We start from the raw sequence: 27120 nt of genomic DNA on the forward strand, positions 1-27120 counted from the left end.
TCCTGCCCCTGCCGCCCGGATGCCTCGCCAACCTCACCCCTGTCGATGCAACAAGAGGCGCCAGACCTGGACACCTGCCTAAGCCCCCCGGCCGTGTGTCCCTGGGGGGCGGCCCGCGGTCACCCTGCCGCCAGCACGGCCCTGGCCTCCTTCCGGAGTCTTCGGTCATCGCTGCCAAGGCAACCAGGGGCCCTGTGCGCCCGATGGCCGTCACCATCTCAGCGGTGTCTTGAGGCCTTCGGGGAAGGGCGGGCTCACAGAGGCGCCCGTGTGCCCGCAGGGGCAGACCCGTGAGCACACTCCAGGCTCAAACCCTCCCAGGACGTGATTCCCCCTGGGACCCGCACCCCTGTGTAATGCAACATTTGTTTACCTAACCCTGAATTGTACCCCACATCTTGATAATATTTTGAAGATGTGGGGTACAATTCAGAGTTAGGTAAACTGGATTCTAATCTGTAATTAAAGTGTAGCTTCTTTATAGAGTGATTTGAGTTCTTCAGGGTATATTCCCAGTAGGGGGATTGCGGGGTCATATGGGAGGTTGATATTTAGAACTTTTAGGAATCGCCACACTGCTTTTCACAGAGGTTGCACTTGTTCACACTCCCACCAACAGTGTAGAAGTGTTCTCTTTTCGTCACACCCTCTCCAGCAACTGTTATTTTTTGAGTTATTGATAATTGCCATTCGGACTGGAGTTAGGTGGTATCTCGGTGTAGTTTTAATTAGTATCTCTTTGATGACTAGTGAGGCTGAACATTTCTTCATGTGTCTGTTGGCTGCTCTATGTCTTTTGAGAAGTGTCTGTTCATATCTTTTGCCCACTTTGTAATGGGATTGTTTGTAGCATTGTTCACAATAGCAAGAACCTGGAACCAACCATGCTGTCCATCAAAAGAGGACTAGATTTTAAAAAGGTGGTACATATACACGATGGAATACTATGCAGCCATAAAAAAGAACAAAATCATGAATTTCGCAGCTACCTGGATGGAGCTAGAGTTTATAATACTGAGTGATCTTTCACAGAAACAAAGATCTGAGTAACACATGTTCTCACTCATAAGTGGACCTTGAACATCTATCATCGTAATACTATTAGAAAAGGATTGACCGTGGCAGGAAACTATGGGGGGGCAGGGAAGGGAAGGGAAGTGGGATTAACAGTAGTCAATATCTGGGAACGGGGGAACACCCCTTATCAACAAGGGTGCCTGAATAATGCATATTTGTATACCTAACCCTTAACTGTACCCCACAATTTAAAAATAACAAATATGTTTAAAAAAAGAAAGAAAATTTAAAAATTTAAAAAACGAATGAATAAAAATAAAACTTCAATAAAAAAAGAAAAAAAAATGTAGCTTCAGTACATGCCCTCTGGCCCTAAAGACCACTCTCCTTTTAAGCAGATTCACCAGTCAACAGGCAGAACTTGTCAGGTCAGCTTGGTGATGGTGCTTATTCTGAAGAAAGTCTTTCTGCTCCATAAAGCAAGGCCTGACAGGCACAAATGGTCCAGCATTCCTGTTGGCTGCATTCCCTGGCCTGTTTTCTGATTCCTATCTGCTTGCCTCAATTCTGGTAAGCAAAGTTCTGAGGGGCAAGGCTCAAAAGGAAAGGTTCCTCTCTGCCTCAGTCTCCCCACAAAGGGACTCATTTGCTGTCAACAAGTTGGCCTTCAGACACCACCTTTCCTCCAGGCTCAGCTACACAGTCCTTTTCTATTTGTATCACACTCTTTCTGACACCTCTGCTCAGGGACTCACAATGCACATCAGAAAGAGCACTGAAGTGGGAGTCCAGTGAGCCAGATTCTTATTCCAGCACAGACACAGTCCCTGGGAACCTGGGCCAGTCTCTCAACCTCTGACACTAGTTCAACACCCCAAAATGAATTCCTCAACACATCTTCCCCTAGGAGATAATGACCCAATTTTCTCCATCCCTTGTCCTCTCCTGCATAACAGCATGTCAGCTCCCTGAAAGCCTCAGCCCAAGACTTCTCTAATAATTATGAAGTCCCTCGATTTTTTCAATTACATAAACATATCACCCACGTGCCAGGTTTACGAGGGGACCTCCCAAAGAATGGAGTTTATTTATAACACATTGTGTAGTTATTCTTACGTTTCAGTCATCTTCAAAGTACTCTTCTTTTGATCCAATACACCTATTGAGATGCTTTCTCCACTGCTCAAAACAGTTTTTTGAACTCATCAATTTTGATCCTTTTTAGTGCTTCTGCTGTTTTGTGCTTTACCCTTTCCACATCAGCAAAATGTTTCACTTTAAGGACTTTTGTTTCCAGGAAAACAAAAAAGTTGCTTGGGGTGAGATCAGGTGAATAGGGAGGGTAGCGCATGTGGGTCATGCCATTTTTTAAATCAAAAGGTGCTGAACACTCAGCATGGGGTAGACAGGTGCATTGTCATGGTGAAAGAACCAGTGACCTGTTTGCCACAACTTGAGACATTTCTTCTGAAAATCGTGATGCAACCACTGCAAAACTTCCAGATAAAAAATTATGGTTAGCCGGGCTCGATGGCTCAGCCTGTAATCCCGCACCTTGGGAGGCTGAGGTGAGTGAATTGCCTGAGCCCGCGGGCTCGACACCTGCCTGGGCAACTTGGCAAGACCTCATTTCTACAATAAATTAAAAATCAGCGAGTCATGGTAGCGCATACCTGTAGTTCCAGCAGTGGAAGGCTGAGGCGGAAGGATTGCTGGAGCCCAGCGGTTCGAGGCTGCAGTGGCCAGGAGCGGCCACTGCACTCCAGTCTGGGTGACAGAGTGAGACTCTAACTCAAAAAAAAAAAATTATGGTTAGCCAAGGTGAGCCCAGGAGTCCAAGACCAGCTCACCTCTACAATAAATCAAACAAATAGCTGAGTGTGGTGGCACACACCTGTAGTCCCAGCTACTCGTGAGCCTGAGGCAGAAGGATTGCTTGAACCCAGGAGGTCGAGGCTGCCATGAGCCTTGATCATGCCATTGCACTCCAGCCTGGGTGACAGAGTGAGACCGTAGCTTAAAAAACAAACAAAACTTTGGTTGAGTATTTGATCTGACACAAATTTTGAATGTACTACAAGGTTCCCACTCACCAAAAGATAACTCTAGTTTTTTTGGAATCCCCCTCGTATGCTTGGCACTTGGACTAAAATAACAAACAAAAGTAGTCTGTTCCCTGCATTGGGATAAAATAGAATATTCACTTAAAGAAAAAAAGCTCTGACTGCTTCAAGAAACATGAATTGTAGGGACACAGATTGGAATGCTACTGCAATTGTTCAAACAGTAGAGGAGGGAGTTGCAGCACTGGTGGGGTAAAGACAAAGAATTCAATGACTTTTTAGAGGTATGGTTACCCTTCTTGCTGAGGGATTGGGAAAGGGAAGTGAGAGGAGATAGGATGGTCCAAGGTGATGCCCAGGTATCTGGCTTGAGCTTATATGTTGGTGGATGGAGAAACCTGGGGATGGGGCTTCTTAGTCCTGTCCAGACACATCCAGTCTGCAGCATCTGCACATTATTAACTGAACATACCAGGCTGCAGTGCTGGAGGTCAACATGGGAGGTCGTGTTTGCAGTCACAATAACAGAGGAGCTCACCAGAGAGAGGACAGTAATCCCCATGAGCTCACAAGCCATCTTCTTGTTGTGTTTGGTACCAGAACCCATGAATAATGTCCACACCAAGGGTGCTGATCCCTGAGAGCCATGCTACCCAGGGTCTTCTAGGGTGTTTGGCTCTTGGCAGGACTCAAAGGCTAATGCCAGGCTCCAGCTTGCCCAGCAGGCAGCAAAGTCTCCCTTCCCCACTCAGTGTCCCACCTGATCACCTGAACCCCAGAGCAGGCCACTGATTCTCCAGAACTTGAGTCAGATCTTGTATGAATGATACCAAGTGCAGAGACACTTTGGGGTGTGGTTTGCTGCTGCCACTAGATTGTATGGAGGTTTCACATGGTAAAATGGACAGAGTTTAAAGCCCTGAGGTAGGAGTTTATGTTCTCCTCCTGTGCCTTCTAGCCACGCGTCCTTGGGAAGTCTCCTAAGGCTTGAGTCTCCATCTTGCACTCTTCAAAGACCTGAGGTAGGAAATACCTCCTCCTGTATTTTCTAGTCATGAGGTTCATCTCTGATGATGACACCTTGCCTAAGGAGAACAGAGATGAAGACAACCTAAGTAGAAGAGGGATAAAGACACCTTGACAGAGTAAGAGAGAGATGGTGACACCCAGACTAAGTAGGAGAGGAATGGTGATACCTTGAGTAGGAGAGGGATGGTAACACTCAAAGTCAAAGAGGAGTGGTGACAACCTAAGTTGGAAAGTGATGGTGATACCCTAAGTAGGAGAGGGATGGTGACACCTTGGAAGTAGGAGAGAGATGGTGACACACTAAGTAGGAGTGGGTCAGTGATATCCTATGTAGAAGAGGGATGGTGATGCTGTAACTAGTAGGGAGATGGTGACACTGGTGTTCTCAGTCCAGGGACAGGACACAGCCAACTCGACCAGCACCACCCTCCTTTGTTCTTATGGGCTCCTTATCTTTTTCAAGGGAAGCAAGGAGGTAGCTCAGACCTGGAACAGGGAGGACCCTGACCACAAGGAATCTCCTGAGTCACGTCCTTCCACAAGCCCATCCCCAAGCATCACCTGCTCTCCAGTGTGACTGTGGTGGCCAAACCCTCCACCCCAGCTCCTCTCAGCCTAGCTTCAGAGTTCACATGCAGTACTTTACAGTTCTGTTCCTTTAATACAAGCACAGAAGTCTCCTGCTGTCTTGGTAGACTTGGGGGCACTCTGCCTTGCTCCCTCCAGAGCCTGGCTTCAGCCCCAAAGAGGAAAGGAGACTTCCCCTTCAGAACATGGCTCAGCCCTGGGAGTCCAGGTGGGTGGGTACCTGCCCTCCGACTCCGGAGAAGGCTGATAGTACGAGTGAGTGCTCCCAGTTCCCTTGTGCATGTGGATCAACTGGTAGGCCCAGACAGGAGATGAGATGTGGGGCCAAGTTCCAGCATGACATGGACGTTCCTCCACTCCACCTTGGTGAGCTGGAGCCCAGCCCATCCTTGGGAATGAAAATCAGAGATGAGCCTCATGGGAGCTGCCATGGCAGCAGTACAGAATCTTCACCAGAACACTCTTCTCAGCTCCTTTTTTGGCTTCCTCCACTGGAACATGAGCTCAACAAGGAAAGGAATCAGGTCCATCTCAGTCACCATTTTATCCCAACACAGCAATAGTGATGTCATGCATAAGCCGGGATAGAAAAGCAAGTGGCAGTTGACTCAGCAGAACAAATGGGCTGAAGCTCGAGGCAACAGCGAGGAGAACTGGAAGGAAACCACACGTGTACTGCAGAATTCCCCAAGGCTGGAGACTCTTCAAGTCATGTGACCCTGGAGGTCAGGTGGAAATGGTATGGCTGGTTGAGAATCTTCCAGAAGTGTTTGGACCAGACTCCCTTTCTTTCACTGAAGAGAGAACTGGAATGTCCTTGCAGAAGACTGGAGCTCATCTTCTCTCCCATCCTCTTGGTCTTTGGAGTTGTCCCAGTTTTGATGCCATCCCTTCTCCCATATGTGACAGCCTTCTTTGGCATCCTAGGCCTCAGTTTCAAAAACACCATCTTGGAATAGGCTTCCATGCTTTTCTGTCTAGACTAGCTTCCCTCACTAGTGAAGTCCTTACTGTGTGTAACAGATTTAGTGAACATGGGGAACTCATGAGATGATATTGCAGCAGGCATTTATTTCTATGCCTACTGTTTATTTAAATGTGCCATGTGTGTGTGTTTGTGCATGTGTGAATGCCTTCCTCCATACGTGAGTAAACTTTTGGACTATTCCCATGACTTTTTTAGTTGCTCAAGGGAACTAGAAAATTCTACAGCAGCTTTAAGTTATAAACGCAGTCTTGCTCTGCTATTGCCTAAACTAAGAATAAAGATGCTCCCAGGCTGACTGGCCCTGAGTACTTCCCCTGTACTTAGTGCCTAGCCAAGACCTGCTGGGCACTGACCCCTTGCAGAAGAGGAGGGAGGAGGCCCTCCTGTCCTCTCCAGTCTATTTGCTCTCCTCCTCTCTAACCTTGCTGATGGAGATTCCTCTGCCAGGGCGAAGGCAGAGGGTGAGAGGATGAGGATAGATTGTCCCATGCTTTCTAGCCTGCCAGTGCTTAGAGCTTTCTCTTTCCTAGTGGGCTCTGCCTTCGCTGCACCTGCCTCCAATCCTTCCACAGGCTGCCACCACCCCATATCCCACATCAGACCTACCAGAGTTGGTGCCTGGGTTTACTCACTTGCTTAGAATGACTCCCCCAGCCCCAAGCTTACAACGTATTTCTATGTGTATTCTGATATGCCTTATTTTGTACATTTAGATATTTATCACCATTAAAAATCTATCATTGTATGTAGTATGAGGTAGAGCTCTACTGTATTTTCTGACAGGTGGATGGGTGATGTTCCTGGCCCAAGATGGTCTTTCTCCATGCAGTTATGATTCCATGTTGATCACCTCTTCAGTTCCAGTGTACACGTGCATGTTTGTCTGCCAGGGATATCCTGACAGCACCACACAGCGGGCAGCTTAAGCACAGAAATGGATTTGATCACCATTCTGGAGGCCAGGAGTCCATGGTCAAGGTGTTGGTGGGGCTCATTTCTTTCGAGGCCTCTCTCTTTAGCTTGTGGATGACCATCTTCACAGTGTGTCTTCACATGATCTTCTTCTCTCCACATAAAGTCTGAGGAATGGGCCGGGCTCAGTGGCTCAATTTGTAATTCCAGCACTTTGGGAGGCTGAGGTGAATGAATTGCCTGAGTCCGTGAGTTTGAGACAAGCCCAGGCACCTTGGCGAGAGCTCGTCTCTACAATAAATAACTGGGTGTGGTAGTGCACACCTGTAATTCCAGCTTCTTGGAAGGCTGAGGCAGAAGGATTGCCAGAGCCCAGCAGATCAATGCTGGGGTGGCTGTGAGTATGCCACTACACTCCAGCCTGGCAATGGAGTAAGACTCCGACTCAAAAAAAAAAAAGTCTGAGGGATGGTGGTTATGACGTCAACATACCCACTTGGAGGGGACACAGTTCAGCCCATAACAACTAGAATCTGTTCATTCCTGTGTCTGTGTCACCATAACAGGCACACACTTATAGAGTACTTAGCAGACAATCTGCTATGTAGAAACAAACTTTTCTTCACAGTTCAGGTGTTACTTCCTTTTTAAGTCTTTTCCCAATAGCCTCTCTCTCCTTCCAGAAACAAAAACCTCCCATTGTATTTTTTCCTGCAAAGTGACTGACAACGTGCCTTCCACTGTATTATAATTGAACCTCTATTTTACTACTGCTCACTTTATAAAGAGGAATGTCATCTCCTGTCTTCAAACTAGACTGCAAGCTCTCAGGGTTCAAAAATTAAATTATTTAAATTATTATTAAATATTCACATTTGATATCATTAACAACCATCTATGGTTGAACACTGGTGTAAGTGTTGCTTTGCAGCAGTTCATAAGCATCCTGTGAAGTAGAAATAAGGCCCAGAGAAGTCAGGTGACTTGCCTGAGGGCACATAGCAAGTGAGTGGCCCACTTAAGACTCCAAACCCCAGATTAAAAAAAAAATTTTTATTATAAAGATGTGGGGTACAATTCAGGGTTAGTTATACAAACGTTGATTATGCAGAAACACTTGTTGATGAGGTATGCCCCTCCCTCCCCTAGCAGTTTCCCTCAACTGCCAATCCCACCCCCTCCCCTGACAGTTTCCCACACTGCCAATCCCATTCTTATAGTATTGTAATTGTTCAAGGTCTGCTTATGAGTGAGAACATATGGTACTCTCTTCTTTGTTTCTGTGATAGATCACTGAGTATGATCAACTCCAGATCCATCCAAGTTGCTGCAAAGTCCATATGTTTGTCCTTCTTTATGGCTGCATAATGTTCCATTGTGTATATGTACCACATTTTCTTAATTCAGTCCAATGTCAATAGGTAACATGGATGGTTCCATATTTTTGCTATTGTGAATAGAGTAGCAACAAACATACGTGTGCAGGTACCTTTTTTGTAGAGTGATTTGAGTTCCTCCAGGTATATTCCCAATAGTGGAATTTCTGGATCATATGGAAGGTCAATTTCTAATTCTTTCAGAAATCGCCACACTATCTTCCAAAGAGGTTGTACTAGTTTGCATTCCCACCAGCAGTGTAGAAGCATTCCTTTTTCTCTGCATCCTCACCAGCTCTGTTGTTGTTTGTTTTATTAATGATGGCCATTCTCACTGGGGTTAGGTGGTATCTCAATGTCAAATCCCAGATTCTTAACCACTGCACAGTACCATCTCCATAGCTGTTTGCTCATCTCTGTCTCCATGCAGAACACCTGCTGCATAGTAGGTGCTGAAGAACTGTGCTCAGAAAGTGAAGAAGACCAAGAGGCCCATCCACACATACTACAGATGCCATCCTTTGTCTTTACTAACGCTTGTGATGAATGAGCTCTTAGGGCTTGACTACTGTGGATGAAGGAACAGATGGGTGTTCAGGCCTCTCCTCATCTCCACGACACACAGGCTGTGCTTCCAAGGAGTGGCAGCCACCATTTCTTTCCTGGTCTTTAGCAATTTTCACAACATTGTTTACTTGCTGCTACCATTACTCAGTGTGTCAAACCAGTGCTATAAATAGTTCTTACTTAAAAATCAAATTAAAATACCTCTTTGAGAGAGATTAACCAGCACATAGCAATCAATAGATGCTAATTCTCCATGACCAGGGAAGAATTTATGCACTGGTTCACTTATAAGCAATTCGAGGGGGGACTCAAAAAACCAGAATTCTCTCTCTCCCTCTCTCTCTCTGCTTTTTTTGGAAGGTAGACCCCTTGTAGCACAGGCTTCCCCTGATAGGTAAACGTTCTAGGAACCCATCGGCATCAGTGTACCAGTTAGTGTTGTGAGAGACTGCATTTGACTTCAGTGAATACTTTTTTGGAGGTTCTTTCAGTGCATTTGCTCATTTCATGATGGTTGATTTATGAGAACATCTGCCTGCACTGCACTGAGTGTTCGACAGTTTTTGACCAAAAACGGCATGACACCTGAGCCCCATCCTCCCTATTCACTGAAATTTGCCCCAGTGACTTTTTAAAAATTTGTTTCTCCAGATGAAAAAAGTCCTCAAAGAGAAATATTTTGCCAGTGTGGAAGAAGTGAAACAAAAAATGGCAGAAGCACTAAAAGGCACCAAAATCAATGAGTTTGAAAACTGTTTTGAGCAGTGGAAAAGCATCTTGGTAGGTGTGTTGCATCATACAGTACTTTGAAGGTGACTGAAGTTTAAACATGTAAGAATGAGTACACAGTTTTTAACAAATACATTCCTGGTTTTTTGGGTCCCCCTTCATGTACAACAATGAATATAATGTAGTGAGTCAAGGTGACGTAGGACAGAAACAGAGAGTAAGTGCATGGTGGGGGTTAGTAGCAGCCATGGTTGGGCTTATTAAGCATAACTGAACAATGTTCATCTATACCTAAAGTGCTCTATCTTTCCTGTCTGTGAGGAACCTGAGTCTCTATAAAATTTTAAATAATAATATTACCTACTTAGTATTTATTTATTTATCTTTTTATTTTTAAATTTTTTTGAGTTGTAGTCTCACTCTGTCGCACAGGTTGCAGTGCAGGGCACACTCTGATCTTCCCAACGTCAACCTGCTGGGCTCTGGTGATCCTTCCATCTCAGTCTTCCATAGCTGGAACTACAGGTGCATGCTACCAGGCCCAGCCTATTTGTTTGTTTGTTTGTTTGTTTATTTATTTATTGTAGAGATGAGGTCTTGCCAAGTTGCCCAGGCTGGTCTTGAACCCACAAATTTAGGCAATCCACTCACCTCCCAAAGTGCTGGGATTACAGGCTGAGCCACCATGCTCAACTATATTTATTTATATTATGCTTTAGTTTTCCGGATGAAAGATTCCTGTATTACTTGATGGTGATCAGAATGAATAAAGTCTCCATTTCTTTCTATTTTCAGCATTAAAGTGTAATTCTCATTCTAATTCACAGTTGCCTCTTGTAAAATCTTTTTTGAGCTATTTCTTGAACTATTCCAAACACTCTCTTTTCTTCCTTTACATTCGTTTTCAAACACTGACATATGACTCTGCCTCTCCAGAGACCTTGGTTTGCGTTATACAACTTTCATTGCTACACAGTTCCTTCTAGTTCTTTGTGACTTTTGCTCTGTCTAGACCTGGAATGCTGTCCTGAGATGCCTACAATGAGGGCAGTGTTTTAGACTCTGGGATTGTTGAGCTCAGAAGGAACAGAAGGCTGAAGTGGCAGAGCGCAGCAGTGGTGCTGTGGTTGCTCCACAGGACAGGGAAAGTGCTACACCAACAGCGGGGGCCAAGTCCCCTCCATCCTGTGGTTGTGACTTCTACATGGCCTGTTTTCCAAGGGCAAGTCATGATTTTCTCATCCTCAACTATTTCTGATGACTTTCTGAGGGACATATATCATGCTGTGCTGACCCCAACAGCCGTACCCAGCCTCTGGCTCCTGCCTGCATGGTTTCTCACACATCTGTCCCAAGTAGGAGCCAGCATCCTCTGCTTTGGATGGAAACAGCCTCCTAACAGGTACCTCCACTTGGCAGCTGGCAGCACAGAACCGCTTGAACATCCCCGTCAGTGGTTGGGCTGTTGACAGAGGCAGACGCACTGCAGAGACTTCCATTTGAAGTCTGATGTGGATCATGTTAGTGGGGCCATCTGAACAAAGAATTCGATCTTGCTAACTTTTAAACACAGAAGAGCCAAAGAACACATGTTGGAAAGTTTTCACATGACACCCACTTCTCTGCATTGTTCCTGCCGAGCTACCCCACCAAATGCAGTTTCCCTGGCTCCTGGGGAAGGGTGGCTTGTGATGGAAGCCATGCTCTGCTTTCAGTTCCCTGTGGCCAGCAGCCAGAACTGATACATCCTTCACCAGAAGCATCATTCCTGATCAGAGGCACAGGAAGGCGTTCCCAGGAGGTGAGTGCTGGTTATTAAGTTATTGTCTCAATGCCAGACCCACCCTTCCATGCCCGGTGATGCTGGAATTCTGGAAGCCATGCTTCTGGTGAACCCGGGACTCTAATGAGAGAGATAGAGACCACAAAGAGCCAGCTCCGATGCAAACACACGAGGGTCTTTATTCAGGCTCGAGTCTGGGCTCATGCCCGAAGCAGCCGCTTCAGGGATGAGAGCCCTGATTCATAATGGCAAGCAGTTTTTATGCACAATTACAGAGGGAGGGGAAAGAACTTTAAACTTGATTTTACATGATTGGGTAATTTCTCCTAATGGGTACAGGAACACTTGGTATTGGTGGGTGCTGCCCGTGATTGACAGAAACCCACTTAATGGGCCAAGTGGAATGTTAGATAAGTTAGGTCCATGCAGTCCCTGCGTATGAAAGTAACCTGAGCCGGCAGGCAAAGAGTTACATTAGCCCTTTAAGTTTCCATCCCAAGGTATGCTTAGGAAAGCTTGTTTGCTTAACATTTACATAACATAACATGGTCATTATGGGACAACAAAAGCCAAACTTAACAGAGTTTTAAATATGAATGCTGCAAACACATACAGTGAATGTGGGGCAGAAAATCATATACTAATTCTGGGAATTTATAAAATATCACAAGCGTATGATAGCAAGGCAGTTTCTTTTATAAAAGTCTTTGTTCCCTGCAGGTTTACATAGCCACTGCGTGTAAATTATCACTGGGATAAAAACCGGTGATAGAGAGCAGCTGGTGCCTCTGCGTCTGCTGCCACCTTGTAGGAATGTCTGAAAGGGGCTTATCGCTTTATCACTTACATCCCGTTGTAAAAGCAGAAGTTAGCCTACTAATTTGGGGCTGACAATGCTTAACCCAAGAGTTCTAAATACAAACACTGCTTACGTCATTATACAATTGGTCACGACCCGGCACCCGACATATGCCTAATTCTACGGGGTCTGAGGTAGGATTTAAAGTACTAAGATTTCATAAAATACATGAGGTAGGAATACATAAAATATATAGTAAACATGAGGTGGGGATATATGAAATATAGTGAACTAAACGCTACTTTTACAGCAAATAAGTTTCTTGGTTTCTTGGGTCTCTCAATAGCATGCTCTTAACCTAAATCTATCGTTGTCCTCTCACTTCTGCTTTGCCAGCCAAGAAAGGAAACTCAATAGCATGCTCTTAACCTAAATCTATCGTTGTCCTCTCACTTCTGCTTTGCCAGCCAAGAAAGGAAACTAACGTTTGAAAAGCTAAGACTTCATCTGCTCCTGTTTTACCTTGGCTTACTGTTCTTGAGAACCCCTCCAGCAGCACTTCACAGCAGCAGGGCTCATTTTTGTGGTGGAGGCTGAAGGCAGCTTGCAGTGTTTCACCACTCCCAGAATTGGCCTCTTGCCCCTCTCAGAGGCACTAGCAGGACAAGACAATGAGTGTTCTCTCCTGGGAGGCCCAAGAGGACCAACTGGCCAGTACCCTCTCCTCAGAGGTCTCGGTGCTAACCTCTTTCCCTGCCTTGCACTGTTCAGGAGACCCAGACTTCACTTGCACATGCAGAATTGAAATTCAGGCCATCTCGTTTGGTTGTATTAAAGGTAAGGGCATCACGGAAGGCTGGAGGATGGGGGATGTTCTGACGTGCTAGCAACTCCCAAGCCTACATCTGTACATCAGATGTCTTTCTCAAGGAAAGGCTGTATGTTCCTCAGACTCGGCATGCACAAAGTTGATTCATTATCTTCCCCTTCAATCAAATTTTGATACCATCCACCATTGCCCAGCAAGTACTAGTTTTTATCTTCACATACAGTCTCCAAGTGCTGTCACTGTCACTCTTAAACATCTCGTACGTCCCATTCCTACTTCACAACCCTCGTTAGGATCAACCAAATGCACTGGGGTATCATAAACCCTCCTAACTTGTCTTTCCAACTCTTTCTGTTCTAATAGAAGCTTTCTAGATTGTGTATGGTTCTAAAAAGATCTTAAAAAAAAATACTACAAGCTTATGCTTTCCAGAACACAGTACTAGAAGTGTCCGTTGACTCTGAAATATTCCCACTTGAAATTCTTAAAAATTTATATTTTCATCATTTGTTCTGAGAAAGTTTAATATGTGTCTTGGTGTTCTTAACTTCATGTTACTTGTGCTTGGTTCTGGATCTGGAGCTTGATCTGTGGGTCTGTAGTTCTAATCAAGTAGGGAAATTTTGGGCCATTATTCGCTCAAATATTTCTTCTGCCCACCCTCTTTTGAAGTCCCCAATAACATGTGTATCAGGCCACTTGGAGTTATCCTGCACTCATTGATGTTGGTATTCTTTTTTCTCTGTGTTTCACTTTGTATATTTTCTATTATGTCTTCAATTCACAACTCTTTTTGTTTTTTTGCTATGTCTCAGCTGCCAGTACTTTCCTCCAGAGTATTTTTCATCTCATTTTATTTTATTTATTTATTTCAGAAAGCAGGATTTATTGAGAAGACAAAAAAACTCCCAGAGCAGAAGGGGACCTTAAGGGGTTGCCCTATCTAGGTGAGTTTAGTTTTTATCTCTAGAATTTCTCCTTAGGTCCTTTATTATATATTTTCATGTCTCTACTAGCATTTTGAACATATGGAATACAGTTACAATAGCTGTTTTGATGTCCTTATTTTCTAATTCTAACATCTGTGTCCTGGTGATATGTTCTGGTTAGAAATTCATTCCAAATCACCTTCTACTGTGAGTTGTTTCTTATTTCATCTATTCCCTAATATAGAGTAGATACTATTCAATTTCATAGTATTGAAAATATAAATAACAAAACTTCAATCATTAGTAACTTCCTGTACTTTGATGCTTGCTATATACCATGATTTTCATTAGTATTCTCATATTCTTTTTAGTTCTGTGATGTTCTATACATTTTTTATAATTTTTCTCTTTTGGGTTTTCAGAACTTACTATATCTTCCTTTATATTAATCATATGTAATATATCACTTGCACTCATGTATGAGTTGACTACTGTTATTATAACAACCACTTTATAAATGAGGCAACTGAAACTCGGAGTTTGAATTTTTTTATTTCTTTCAAAAAGCATTTCTTGAGAAACAAACGTTCAGGCAGTCATTTGGACCTAGGAGTAGGATCCAGTCTTCAGTTGGGTAAATAAAGACCCTTGAGAGTCACTAACTAGGCTGGGTTAAATGTAAACTCTAGGAAATGGCATGTGATCCACATGAGCAAAACGAAACACTAACAAACACAATGGTAATAGCTACTACTATTGTCTAACGGACCCAAAATGACAATATTGAGAGATCCATTTCTTCCAGTTTCTGGTCCTTGTTCACAGCAGAGTACTGGAAAGGGAGTCTGGTTCTTTAAGTTGGTAATGATACTTAAACTCAGATAGGTCAATCTATTCTTTCTGAGCCTCAGTTTTCTCACTCATTAAAAAAAAAAAATCTTAGAACAGAAGTGTCTAAGGAACTCCTAGTTCAAAAATGCTTCAATGGTAGGAAATACTTACAAGTGAATACCAGTGCAGGCTTAGGGGAAAGATAAGGCAGGGAGTAGGTGGCTTATAGCCTAGGAACAATGTATGAAAAAGACCACTTAGGTCTCGGGCACATTTGTACCCAAGTTGCATGCAAAATCAGTTTCTCAGAATAATACCAAACTGCTCCAGCACTTACATCCATCAAAAACTGTCTACCTTGGGGTATCTCAGTAAGTATTGGTGTTAGAGGTTTACTGATTGAAACAACCTTGAGATAATGCTGTTTCTCAAATATGGTAGGAACTTCACACTCTCATGGGTTTTTCCATAACCTTCTTGTTTCCTGTAGAAAATGTCCAAAATCCTCCTTCACTTGGAACTTCAAATTCTATGCAGCTTTTTCTTCCTGTGGTGAGCAACGTGGCTTCCCTAACAGGAAGTGTCTGCAACTTCTCCAGAGTCTCTGCTCCAGCTGCCAGTTCAGCATGGCTATTGCCCACAGTTTCTGGCACCTCTTTCCAACCACTCATGGGTGGTGCCTACCAACATTCTAGCATAACTGTGCTGGCTGGAGTTGCTGGTCAGAGCCAGATCTCCACTTCAGCGGTCTCTTATCCAGGTAGTTTTGAGTGGGATGTCACAAGAAGCACTGAAAAGAAGTTATCTTTACTCAGTGACTTCATTACGACTGTCATTGACCAGGAGACAGCTGGTCCTTCCCTGTCTATGACAGCCCAGTTATATGATAAAACTTCGTATGCCAGTGTCATGATCTGTCTGTAGCCATCTGTGTCTGCCAACCTTGTTCAAGGGACACCATTTTAAATTCCACATCAGGGACATAGCCTGTAACTTCCATATCAGGAAGGAGGCCATATCTATTCCTACAATCAAGTACAATGGGACCTCTACAGTCTGGAGAATTTGCCCCCTACCTACAATCCTATGACTCTGTGTCATACCCAGGATATGGCACCTCTGTTCCTCAATCACAAATGATGATAGTACTATAAATCATTCGGTCCACAGATATCCTACCACCAACCTCCCCTCTGGAATCTACTACTCTATGTCTGCAGAACCCATCAGAGACACACATTTGCAAGGTGAGTACAAACCGTAAGAAGGGAGAGGAAGAAACTCAGCATTCACAAGAAGCGTCAAATCTGAAACTGACAAGGGGAGAGTGCACAGGGAGGTAGAATGTAAGTCCCAGACTTTAACCACTACCCTCAGTCTGTGCTCTACATTTTTAGAATCAAGACAAGAATATTTAAGTAGTGGGAAGGTGGGACACTGTAATGGCCATCTATGCTACATATGAGAACCCCAAAAGCACATCAAGCTTTTGGGTGATTTAGCTGATCAGTTCGCCTGTGCCCACTCACTGCAATTAACTTCCTTCCCTAATGTTTTCCTTTAGTCTCTTTAGAAAGCACTTCAGAATTCCTTTTTTTTTTTTTTTTATTTTGGACAGTTTCAGTACCAATAAGTCTTTATTTTTACCAGGGAAAGAAGAAGGGAAGAGAAAAAGTGATCATGTGTGTTACAGAATGATTAGAAAATGGGAAAGTACCCAATACAGAAAATCAACCATCAAACACACCCCTGTGATGGTGTTGCCATAGCCCAATGGGGCTCAGTCTCCTGCAGCTCAGGAATTAAGGGATCAGGAAAAGAACAGACAGGTATGGGCTTTCCTACCCTCCTTCCCTCCCGCCCCATAAATTCAAGATTTCACACAGAATTCTTGTGATAGTGACAATTTAATGCTCCTTGACTTACACTAGGACTTAAGACCATGTGTTCAGAGAGCCTGTCCCAAGAAGAAGGCTTAGAATCTGTCCTTGCTTATAGATTTCATGAGGCAAAGTTCTTCTCTCTGTCCTGGTCCATAATGTGAAGTCTTTTTATTCTCTCATGAGAGTGGAGAGAATGAAAAGGACACTATATGATGATGCTAGGTTTTATATAACATTTTATATTTTAACTTTAAGTACTTCACTTTTTATTTGACTTACAAATACCCTAAGAAATACAAAGAGAACTATGAGACACTGACATCAAATGATAATTAATTAGAACTTGAACAGTCACAGCCTATCTCCTAATACCAGGCTTTGTCCATGGTCCTTAAGAAGAATTAGTAACAAATACTGACCCATGGTCGAAAAGTTCCAATTGTTGTGTAGGAAGAGCATCCAGCTTACCATGAACTGACTTCTTTCTTGATTGCTTTGTAGTAATGGAAACTTCCCTGGAGATGGAAACTTCCCTCGAATTGCAAAGTTGAAGTCTTGCATTCAATCTGCCATAAACTCCAGAAGTCCCCCAGTCCTGAGGTACCAAAAAAGTATCCAAACACTTGATAGTAGCTGACTACCTGAGCTTGGGGACATTTCAGTGATAACTCCAGCTCAGAGTTTTTTGATTTTGGTTTTTGTTTTTTGAGTTGGAGTCTCACACCATTATGCAGGCTGAGTGCAGTGGCACACTCACGGCCACCCTAGCGTCAACCTGCTGGGCTCCAGCAATCCTTCCACCTCAATCTTCCAAGTAGCTGGAACCACAGGTGCAGGCAACCATGCCCGGCTAATTTTTTTTTGTAGAGACAAGACCTTGCCTAGTTTTCTGGGCTGGTCTTGAACCTGCGGGCTCAGGCAATCCACTCGCCTTGGTCTCCCAAAGTGCTGGGATTACAGGCTGAGCCACAGAGCCCAGTCCAGTACAGAGTTTTACTAATCTCTTGGCACTGCTTTCAGCACTAAGTCACGAACAATTAGAGAATAAGAGTTTGGATGAGTCCGGGCGTGCTGGGTCACACCTGTAATCTCAGCACTTTGGGAGGCAGAGGCAAGAGGATTGCCTAAGCCCAGTGATTTGAGACCAGCCTGGGCAACTTGGTGAGACCACATCTCTACAATAAATCAGAAAACTAGCCAGGTGTGGTGGCACATGCCTCTAGTTCCAGCTACTTGGAAGACTGAGGTGGAAGGACTGGCTGACCCCAGCAGATCAAGGTTGTAGAGACTGTGAGCATGCCACTCCAGCCTGCATTACAGAGTGAGACTCTGGTTAAAAAAAAATAATAATAATAATAAAAAAAAGAATTTGGATGAGATTAAAACCAAGCTGTCAAAGCCTCTGGATGCCTACCAGATCCCAACAGAAAACCAAGATCTACTACTCCCTTTAGAAATTCCTGATATTCACCAGCATCTGACCTGCATTGATCTTCTAGCCCAATGGAGCAGCCTGGTTCTGAAAATGCCAATCTAGGGGGAAACAGCCTGAGTCTTGAGGGTCCAGGAACACTTGAAAGTGGGACTGAGTCTAGCAACAATTTTGCACACATCACCACACTGGTAGAGAATATTCACCTTCCCCAGCTCTTCAATTCCTTAAAAGATCTTGACCAACCCAAAGTCCCACAGAAATCAAAGCCAAAGATAACAGAGTCATACAAGTGAATCAGCTGCAGGAAATGTCAAGTATTATAGAGTCCCTCTGATCAAATCAGGAAGAACAAAGAAAACTTCCAACCTTATAAATGGTGCTCCTGAGGTCAAAATCCAGTTCAAAAATCCTGGGTGCCCTTTAGAGGGAGAAGTGGTTATTTTTAGTACTACAGTCAGTGACAGGGCTCCTTCAGATGCGGTCAAGCATTCGGAAAGCAGACCTCAGAATGCCGCATCCTGCAGAGTTAAAAAAAGAAAGAACCATGGACAAGAAAAGAACAAAAGAACCAGATAAAGCAACTCAAAGGACTCTGAAGAGAATAATTACATAACAAAGTCAAAACAGAAGAAACAATCAATCCCAAGGTAAAGCAGAAGAATAATCAATCTGCATTTAGCCAAGAGATCTTTAAAAAGTTTCAGTGTGGCCTGGGCTTGCATATGCTGGAGTCTGCAAGTTTTGCATCCACTGGGGAAGAAGACTGGTAAGAAAACTGGAATCTCTTCCTCTGGGACCTTGGGAAACTAAAGCAATTTCAAAGATCTCAAGCTATCCCCTGTTCTCATACCATGGCTGGATACTCCATGAGAGGTAAGGGTCCTGAGAAAATGCACGTCATAGCCCAGAAACCCAATGGCAGTGCTGCCAAAGAGTGTCCATCTCCATCCAAGTATGAGCTGCCACCAGCTGGGAAGGTCAAGTTAGTGCCTTTGCCCTTTCCAACCCCAGAAAAACTTCAAACTCAATCTGCTTCTCAAGGGCCACGGTCTCTGGCCGTACATAGGCCTGCTGTGCCTTACTCTGCCGGGCCTGGTTCTACTAACTCAGTTTAACCTCCTCTAGTCAATCAATCCCTACCAACCCATATTTGATGGGTCCTCCCAGACCAGCTCAGCCTATTTCAATCAATGCAACCTGACTCAGCTTCACAGATTCTGCCCGATCTACTATCCCTTGATCTGTAGCTTTTAGGCCCGTACCCTACAAAACATCGTCTTACAGTTCTCTCCACAATATGCCTGTTTCCCCTGTGAGACCATGCTCCAATCACCACTGAAGCCTCAAAACCAATATCTACTCCAAGACTTCAGCCATCAACCAATTCCATGGAGGAAAACCAATGTTCCTGAGCCAGTAATGTCAACACCCATTACAGAAGAGCAGAGGTCAAACTGTGAGGCCATGAAGGGGCAAGCCCAAGAAGAGCATGAGAATGCTGCTAAATACACCTCTTTGGGGAAAATGCAGTTTTCATTGAGAGGGAAAGGATACGGAAATTGTTCAATACTATGGCTACACAATACTAGAACTGCCAAGATTGTTGGTATCACCTTGGGTACCAGTTGGTTTCCACATATACAATGACAGATCTAAGTTTCTCCATTTATTTTGATATGCTATAAAACTAAATAAGGAATTTAATATAATTGATCAGCATATGACTAATAAGGATGTCTTTTGAGTTTTGAGATTCTGTTAACTGTGTGGTTTTTCTTTGTTAAAGGTGGGAATCAAAGGCTATATCAGAAACAAGAAACTGAAAGTTGGATTGGAAAATAGAGAAAAGGGATGACACTTGAGAAAGGGAGGATTTTGCTCCAGGACTAAAATGGCCAAAAGGAGAGAGGTTTTGTGAGCTAATGAAAAGAACCAGAAGTGGGGAAAATAACAGAAGTTAGGTGCAGAGTCTGAGGTTAGGGTTGAAGAATAATATTTGGATAAAGTTGAAGATGGCAGAAGCTGAGTCTGATCAGAAGAATTGACAATAAGAATTGTAAACAAAATCTCTTACGGAAGATGGCTTTATGTCTCATGGCCTACCAGGTACCTATTTTATAAAAAAAGATTTAGGACACATCACCAATAGGTTGGGGCTTGACCTATATTATTATAGGTCAAAATCAGAATAAGGTGAATACAAAACACAGGGGAACCTACCAGGGGAGTGGCAAGAGCCCACAGCACTCTAGGGCAGCTGATAGCCACTCCCCTGGTAGGTTCCTGTCAAACAGCATGGGAACACCCAGAATAGGGACTGGAATATAAATCATTATTTAATCAACAATAATGTCCAGGCCAGCGAGAAGCACTGCGTCAACATTCAAACTGACATGCAAAGCCTATATTACTGTGCCACTTTATTAATGATGTTTAGCAATGAGCTGTGGTCACACTGCATGCAAAGAGGCAAGGCCTCAATATGAGGCCTATGGTAGCCCCTTGAAGTCCTCAGTGATTTCAAGCACCTGTAGTGGCCAACCTGGTTTTCAGAACAAAGCAGGAGATTACCGGCCCACCAGACCAAACTTTTGGAAGGGCCTAAATCTTAAGTTGACCGGTTCCCACCATGTTCCGCTCCACGAACCCAGCACGAGCAGGCTTCTTGCACCATTGGCTTCAACGGAAGTACACAAGAAAAATTGGTTTGGTACGTTCATTTCCACAGGATGAGAGAGGTGGGAACACATGCACAAAAGCTGCAGGACACGGGTGTGTAATGACCTAGAGGCACTCCCTGGAGTGCCTCAAGCTTAGCAGGAGGAAAAGAGAATTGGAGCAGTGGGGAAGGATAGGAAAGCAATGCGGGGGGCACAGGAGAGGATGGAGTAACACACCTCTACCATGGAAAAATCAATAATTTACTATTATAAAATTATTTTTTGAGATATATTTTACATAGCATAAAATTCACTCTAAGTATGTACAGTTCAGTGACATCTGGCACATTCACAATGTGGTACAGCCATCACACTATCTGACCCATAACATTTTTATCATCCCCAAAATAATCCCCTGTACCTGTTACCAGAGAGTCAGTCCATATTCACTCTTTCCTCTGAAATTATTTATTTTTATCCCACCGTGTATCATGAGTTATTGAATAATCTGCCCCACTGACTTGAAATATTCCTTTAATAGTATCCTAAATTTGTGTATGTATTTACTTTCCTTTTTTTCCTCATTGGACTGGGGTTTTTTTCCTTTTATACTTACCATTTCTATAGAATCCTTTTTATATTTTGAATTTTAAAAATTTCTTGCTTTTTTTTATGACATTATCCAGTATGTTCATTAATAAATATTCCTTTTAGGTTTTTTTCCTGTATGCTGGAAGTTGTACTTTTTTTAGTTATACTTTTATATTTATAACATTACTGTACTATAGAGATGTGGGGTACAAGTTAGTATTAGGTACGTATGTACACAGTCTATATGCAGGTGAAGTTTGGGCCTCCAGCTGGTTCTCACTTCCCCTGTTTTAGGACCAGGTACCCTTTGTGTTGTTACATGCCCCATTCTCCCTCCCTTCACTTCTGTCTCCCTCCCCTGTGACTGCTGATCCCTAACTTGTGCTTTTCTGATTAATGTTCAGGTTTCATTTATGAGTAAGAACATGTGATATTTAAGTTCTTTGTTTCTGTGATAGATCACTAAGCATAATGGTGTCCAACTCCCTCCAGTTGATTGTGAAGTTCAGGATTTTGTCCTTCTTTGTGGCTGTGTAATACTCCAATGTGTATATGTGTCATATTTTCTTTATCTGGTCCACTTTCAGTTGGCAGTAGGGATGGTTCAATGTTTTTGCTATTGTGAATTGTGCAGCAATAAACATGCATGTGCAGGTGTCTTTTTTGTAGAATAATTTATGTTCCTCTGGATGTATTCCCAGAAGAAGGATTGCTGCATTGTATGAAAGTTTTCTTATTCTTTTAGAAATTGCCACACTGTTTTCCATAGAGGTTGAACTAGTTTGCATTTTTATCAACAGTGTAGAAACGTTCCCTTTTCTTCACTCCCACGCTAGCACCTGTTGTTTTATTTATTGATGATGGCCATCTTTACTGGTCTCTCAATGTGGTTTTGATTTGTATTTCTCTGATGACTAGTGAGGGCTGAGCATTTTTTATTGACTCTGTTGGCTGCTTGTATGTCTTCTTTTAAGAAGTGTCTATTCGTGTCCTTTACCCACTTTTTAATAGGCTGTTTTATTTCCTTTCAGCTTGTTTGAGTTCCCTGTAAATCCTGATGTTAGGCCCTTGTCAGATATATAATTAGCAATTTTTTTTTCATTCTGTGGATTGTCTCCCCACTCTTGATGGTTTTACTTTGCTGTATAGAAATTTTTCAGTTTGACGAGGTCCCACTTGTCTGTCATAGTTTTTATGGCATTCACTTTTGGAGACTGATAAAAAATTGGTTGCCTACTCCATTGTGCATAAGTGTGTTTCCTATGTTTTCTTCTAGGATACTTATAATTTGAGGTTTTATATTTAGGCCTTTGATCCATTGAGAGTTGATTTTTATTTTGATAATAGGTAGGTGTCCGGTTTCATTCTTCTTCAAGTGGTCAGCCAGTTTTCCCAGCACCATTTGCTAAATAAGTTCTCCTCTCTCCAGCGGTTGTTTTTAATGACTTTGTTTGAGTTGGTTGAGAGATCAAGTTTTTGCTTCCAAAATCTCAGGTGCCGAGAGTGGGCATACTGGTCAGATTCACCACACAGAAGGGCCCTTTCCACACAATAAATGAACAAATGGGTTAAAAGACAACAGACTTTATTAACATTTTTGAAACAGTTACATCCTAACCAATGTAAAATCCACAAGCATTTACAACTCTGAAATTTCCCACATAGTTAAGCATCTTTCAATATTAGCTCATTTATAATTTTAAAAAGACAAGTTAGCATAACATACTTTGCAAACATACAATTAGACACATTCAAAGTTGAAATGAAAATCATAAAATATTCTTTAGAATTGCGGGGAGGGGAACATCTAATAGATGTATAGTGGCCAAAAAGTACAAGTGGTGCACGTGCCTATAGACATGGAAGATACAAAATATGACATAATTTATTAGAAGTTACAAAAGCTATACATCTTACATATTCCGTTTTCTAAAAGACAGAAATATGGGATAAGAACAACTCAATTATAGTTGATATAAGAAAATGTAGACCTAGGCATAAAAGGGTTTCCACATAGTACAAAAACTGACAAAGACTAGGCCTTTGGATGAGAATGAATCCAGCTAAAGGTAGAATGCTTTCACAAGTATGTAGTATACTGGAGTAAAAATTTAAAAAGTAAGGAATATTTGGAGCACCAAACACCTAAGCTGTTGATACTAACAAATCTACCAGTATGTGGTAGGGCTACATGTACTAAACAGAGGTTTAAATAACTCCAGTCATTAATAAAACACAAACAAAAAAGACTACAGAAAGGGTAAGGAAGGGTCTCAGGGGTAGAAGTTCTAAAATATGTTACAATAAGACAAGTCCTGGTCATTTTGATAGATTCAAAATGTAGGGGTTGGGTCTCTGAGACAAAACAACATGCTTACTATAAAAAAGCAGGCTTTAGGTAATGGTGAAACTTCATGCTAAGTTACAGAACGTTGGACTGTATCTCATTAGGTTCTTCCTCCTACACTGAAGATATATTTAAGAGTTCAAGATGATAATGAGACTATAAAGTTAAGTGGCTGAAAGTGGGGAAAGAAAATAATTCTAGAGGCCGGGGGCCAAAACAGGGAAAACTATAATATGCATTTGACTTAAGTTTATCTTGTGGGCTCCTGGCATCTTGTATCACACACTACTTACTCATTGGCACTAGAGAAGTACCTAGAAAAATTGATCTAGTCATCTCAGAAATCTTTTTTTTTTTTTTTGAGTTGGAGTCTCACTCTGTCACCCAGACTGGAGTGGAGTGGCCGCTCCCGGCCACTGCAGCCTCGACCTGCTGGGGTCTGGTGATCCTTCCACCTCAGCCTTCCAAGTAGCTGGAACTACAAGCGCACACTACCGCACCCGGCTAATTTTTGATTTATTGTAGAGATGAGGTCTTGCCAAGTTGCCCAGGGGGGTCTTGAACCCGCGAGCTCAGGCAATCCACTCACCTCAGCCTCCCAAAGGCACGGGATTACAGGGTGAACCACCGAGCCTGACTTCAAAAATCTTACTACCAAGGAAAATAAAGAACTTCCCCAAAGTATATAGGTCTTGCATTAAATGCAACATTTCAGTCCTACAGGATTTTAACTCCCCAGAGCTCAACCACTTGGATGCTGTTATAGTTTTCCTACCAACTCCTTCCAACCAATCCTGTTAGTTTCTTTAGGAATATGACCTCCCTATTGGCTATCTCATAACTTTCAACTGTCTTCGTTGTGACATCATTCTCCCTCCAAACCTACCCCCACCTGGTAGAATCACGGGGTTACCATGGAGTTGTCTGCAATTACATTTGGATCATCGCAAGGGACCAGTGACCAATGTGACCAGTGACTTTCCCTGCTGGGAGTATGGTGGAGACCTGAAGAAGAGACACTAGAGGAAGGTCAAGGTATGAAGGCTATGGTTTTAGGGGATTTTCCCCATTTCTGCCTATTTTTGCTAGGAATGGATGCCAGCATCACAGGTAGCCAATTGACAGTGGAGCAGTTAGTTATGCTTCCATCTGGGGACTGGTATCATGATGATCCTCCTAGGCAGGAAGGAACTGCTGAATTGTGCACTTAGCTGTCTTCCACAATCCCTCAAAACTTTTAGGTCTTATTTGCCTTATTCCTACTTCTTAGTCTTCTGGGTCAAGGCAAATTTGTCCTTCACAAAGGTCCTATTGAGATATATTGTTCCTTTTCATCTAGCCTAGGTTAATACCTTTTAACTTAGTTGTTGACATAGGGCTGTGATTTTTCAGCAGAAATTTGAATTACCAACTAGAGGGAAAAATGATCCAAGTAAAAACACAAAATGGGCTAGTTTATAGTTTCTTTTAAAATATTTTCCTTCTCTTATGTCTTTCTTCTTGTCTCTGTTCTTTAATCTTTGTCATATTCTTTTTTCATTTAATAAACTTGCTGGGCACTGTGCCAGCCAGTGGGAAGACAAGAATAAAAAAAGGCAGGATTTTCTTCCCCTAATTTAGTCACAGTTTATCCAAGAAGTAGCTTGACAGCTTCAGCTTAGAGAATACCAAACCCTAGATCTATTTTTTAGCTTCAGTTTTAGGTATGCCAAGTCCCTCAATCATCTCATTTTAGTCTAAGCATCTCTTTGAGATTCCCAGAATCAAATCAAACACAGCTTATTTTTGGGTGGCATTTGTGTAGCTGCAACGCAATGTGCATGCATTATGTGCAATTGCCATTAGACGGTGTCTAATGCTGGAGCCCATAATTTACACATTTTATTTATTTCAAATAAATTTATGGTAAAGTCAATTTTACTTTCACTACAAAAAAAAGCCTTAAAATAAAATACAGTCATGCACCACATAATGATATATCAGTCAACAGTGAACTGCATATATGACAGTGGTCCTAGAAGGTTAGAATAGCATATTTTTCTGTACCTTTTCTAGATACACAATACTTACCTTTGTGCTCCAGATGCCCACAGTGTTCAGTACAGTTACCTGCTGTTCTTGCTGTACAGGCTTGTAGCCTAGGAGCAATAAGCTATATCATACAGCCTGGGTCCCCAGTAAGCTATATCATATACCAGTGGTCCCCAAACTTTTTGGCATTAGAGACCAGCTTCATGAAAGACAGTTTCTCCACGGACAGGGGAGCAGTGGGGGAGGGTTTGATGTGCAATTAAACCTCACTGCTAATGTTAATCTGTGTTTGAAGCCACTCCCCAGTGCTAGCCTCACTGCCTCAGCTCCACTTCAGATCATGTCACTAGAGTCTCATAATGTGTGCAACCTAGATCACTCTCACAGGCAGTTCACGATAGGTTTCGTGCTCCTATGAATATTTATTACCTCCACTGATTTGACAGGAGGCAAAGCTCTGCTCAACTCTTTCTGTGTGGCCCAGTTCCTAACAGGTCACTGACAGGTGAGGGTGCACAGCCTGGGGGCTGGGAATCCCTGTGCTACACCAGTTAGCTTTGCATAAGTACACTCTAGGATGTTTACACAACAAAATCACCTATCCATGCAATGTAATTCTCAGAATGTATCTCAGCCATCAAGGGATGCATAATAGTATAACTTGTTTAACCATATGCTAATCACTAAATTTTGCATGCTCACAACCAACATTTGTATGCTGCTTTATAATTTGCTAAGTGTGTTCACTTTATCACTTATTTTAATGTTTCCAATAGTTCTTTGAGGTCAGTAGGGTAGCTACTTTAATTTGCAACATTTTATAGATGACAGAATAGTTAGGTGACATGGCCAAGGTCATACAAGTACTAAGCAGTAGCATACGGATGTAAGAGCTTCTCCCCTGATTTTATATCCAAAAACTTGTTTAACACCATGAATAGAGAAGAAAAACCCAGGTGCAAGTCCTGTACACATTGACTGAAGCCCCAGTATTAAAAATCTTTACTCAGTTATCATCCTTCTTGCTTTTGGGTAATCACTGAAGTTATGTTCTGCATTTGACATCTATATTTTCCAGGTGTTGTATGGCTGAAACCCATGTATCTTTCACTTGTCTACTCTGCAGTTTTAAATGAAGTGTTAATTGCTGTCATAACTTTCACTTTTTCTCTGAGTTCAATATCTGTCCTTTTTTGGTCTTATTTTGTACAATGAGAGTCTACTCCTCTTACATTATTTTCCTTGAACAATAAGGACCCTTAAGCATGACAGTCATCTAAAATGATATATCAATACATGATCGTTTCTTTCTCAGTAAAGAAAAAAGCAATTTCCCTAGTAACCAAGTTGCTATAGTCTCTTAGGAAGCTCAGCTATTATCACTGAAGCTCAGATTTGTCTTTTTCTTCTTAAAAAAATCCAAACCGTTTTTTTTCTCCCTTATGGACAATTTAATGATGCTTTAAACATAAATTTAAAGACAATTAACATGGAATATTCTCATGATCATTCACTTATGGACTAACTCATGGAAAGCCAGTGGGATTATAGGTATACTGAAAGAAAATACAGTAGTCATAGCAATTTGTTTATTGAGCACTTACTGGTTAATAGACATACTGCTAACCATTTATAATTTCTTACAGCTCATTTAATCTTCATAAAACTTACTCAGGCCGGGCTCGGTGGCTCAGCCTGTAATCCAGCGCCTTTGGGAGGCTGAGGTGAGTGGA

This window comes from Carlito syrichta, unplaced genomic scaffold (genome assembly GCF_000164805.1).
Source record: "Carlito syrichta isolate Samal-C Ts95f unplaced genomic scaffold, Tarsius_syrichta-2.0.1 Scaffold302134, whole genome shotgun sequence".
NCBI classification, from domain to species: domain Eukaryota; kingdom Metazoa; phylum Chordata; class Mammalia; order Primates; family Tarsiidae; genus Carlito; species Carlito syrichta.